The following is a 2,500-nucleotide window of genomic DNA, read 5'->3' on the forward strand; positions in this document are numbered from 1 at the left end:
GCTACCAGGGGTCGAAATCCCCCATTGAAATGAATGGCGGGCGACCAGGGGTCGAAATCCCCCATTGAAATGAATGGCGGGCAACCAGGGGTCGAAAGTCCCCATTGAAATGAATGGCGGGCGACCAGGGGTCGAAATTCCCCATTGAAATGAATGGCGGGCAACCAGGGGTCGAAATTCCCCATTGAAATGAATGGGCCCATTCATTTTCAATGGCCGGGCTACCAGGGGCGCAGTACCACCTGTCGTCATTAGGGGCGCTGTAGATAGGGGACCGAGTCCCCCCATTCGAGAGGTTTGCACCCAAACCTCAAAATGGTTGGTGTACAATTATAGGAGAGACCTTTTTAAGACGTGGGAGCTCCAGGGCAAATCAAGGGAGGCTCGACCAACCCATATCCGCTTTAGATGCACTTTAGGTCGGACTCCCTTGCCAGATGGTCCCCTCCTCAGCCTGGTTCTCGAATTTTTTCTAAGTCAGCCCAACTTGGAAATATTTTCAGAGTGCCACTTTCAAGGGAGTTTCGCCCAACCCCTATCCGCCTAAGAGGCACTTCAGGTCGGCCTGACTGGCCACATTTTCCCCCTCCTCATCCTGGTTCTCGAATTTTTTCTAAGTCAGCCAAACTTGGAAATTTTTTCAGAGTGCCACTTTCAAGGGAGTTTCGCCCAACCCCTATCCGCCTAAGAGGCACTTCAGGTCGGCCTGACTGGCCACATTTTCCCCCTCCTCATCCTGGTTCTCGAATTTTTTCTAAGTCAGCCAAACTTGGAAATTTTTTCAGAGTGCCACTTTCAAGGGAGTTTCGCCCAACCCCTATCCGCCTAAGAGGCACTTCGGGTCGGCCTGACTGGCCACATTTTCCCCCTCCTCATCCTGGTTCTCGAATTTTTTCTAAGTCAGCCAAACTTGGAAATTTTTTCAGAGTGCCACTTTCAAGGGAGTTTCGCCCAACCCTTATCCGCCTAAGAGGCACTTCAGGTCGGCCTGACTGGCCACATTTTCCCCCTCCTCATCCTGGTTCTCGAATTTTTTCTAAGTCAGCCAAACTTGGAAATTTTTTCAGAGTGCCACTTTCAAGGGAGTTTCGCCCAACCCCTATCCGCCTAAGAGGCACTTCGGGTCGGCCTGACTGGCCACATTTTCCCCCTCCTCATCCTGGTTCTCGAATTTTTTCTAAGTCAGCCAAACTTGGAAATTTTTTCAGAGTGCCACTTTCAAGGGAGTTTCGCCCAACCCTTATCCGCCTAAGAGGCACTTCAGGTCGGCCTGACTGGCCACATTTTCCCCCTCCTCATCCTGGTTCTCGAATTTTTTCTAAGTCAGCCAAACTTGGAAATTTTTTCAGAGTGCCACTTTCAAGGGAGTTTCGCCCAACCCCTATCCGCCTAAGAGGCACTTCGGGTCGGCCTGACTGGCCACATTTTCCCCCTCCTCATCCTGGTTCTCGAATTTTTTCTAAGTCAGCCAAACTTGGAAATTTTTTCTGAGTGCCACTTTCAAGGGAGTTTCGCCCAACCCCTATCCGCCTAAGAGGCACTTCAGGTCGGCCTGACTGGCCACATTTTCCCCCTCCTCATCCTGGTTCTCGAATTTTTTCTAAGTCAGCCAAACTTGGAAATTTTTTCAGAGTGCCACTTTCAAGGGAGTTTCGCCCAACCCTTATCCGCCTAAGAGGCACTTCAGGTCGGCCTGACTGGCCACATTTTCCCCCTCCTCATCCTGGTTCTCGAATTTTTTCTAAGTCAGCCAAACTTGGAAATTTTTTCAGAGTGCCACTTTCAAGGGAGTTTCGCCCAACCCCTATCCGCCTAAGAGGCACTTCGGGTCGGCCTGACTGGCCACATTTTCCCCCTCCTCATCCTGGTTCTCGAATTTTTTCTAAGTCAGCCAAACTTGGAAATTTTTTCTGAGTGCCACTTTCAAGGGAGTTTCGCCCAACCCCTATCCGCCTAAGAGGCACTTCAGGTCGGCCTGACTGGCCACATTTTCCCCCTCCTCATCCTGGTTCTCGAATTTTTTCTAAGTCAGCCAAACTTGGAAATTTTTTCAGAGTGCCACTTTCAAGGGAGTTTCGCCCAACCCCTATCCGCCTAAGAGGCACTTCGGGTCGGCCTGACTGGCCACATTTTCCCCCTCCTCATCCTGGTTCTCGAATTTTTTCTAAGTCAGCCAAACTTGGAAATTTTTTCAGAGTGCCACTTTCAAGGGAGTTTCGCCCAACCCCTATCCGCCTAAGAGGCACTTCAGGTCGGCCTGACTGGCCACATTTTCCCCCTCCTCATCCTGGTTCTCGAATTTTTTCTAAGTCAGCCAAACTTGGAAATTTTTTCAGAGTGCCACTTTCAAGGGAGTTTCGCCCAACCCCTATCCGCCTAAGAGGCACTTCGGGTCGGCCTGACTGGCCACATTTTCCCCCTCCTCATCCTGGTTCTCGAATTTTTTCTAAGTCAGCCAAACTTGGAAATTTTTTCAGAGTGCCACTTCCAAGGGAGTTTC

This window comes from Leptonotus elevatus, unplaced genomic scaffold (assembly GCF_054856555.1).
Source record: "Leptonotus elevatus isolate MCC_2025b unplaced genomic scaffold, RoL_Lele_1.0 HiC_scaffold_237, whole genome shotgun sequence".
Classification (NCBI taxonomy): Eukaryota; Metazoa; Chordata; class Actinopteri; order Syngnathiformes; family Syngnathidae; genus Leptonotus; species Leptonotus elevatus.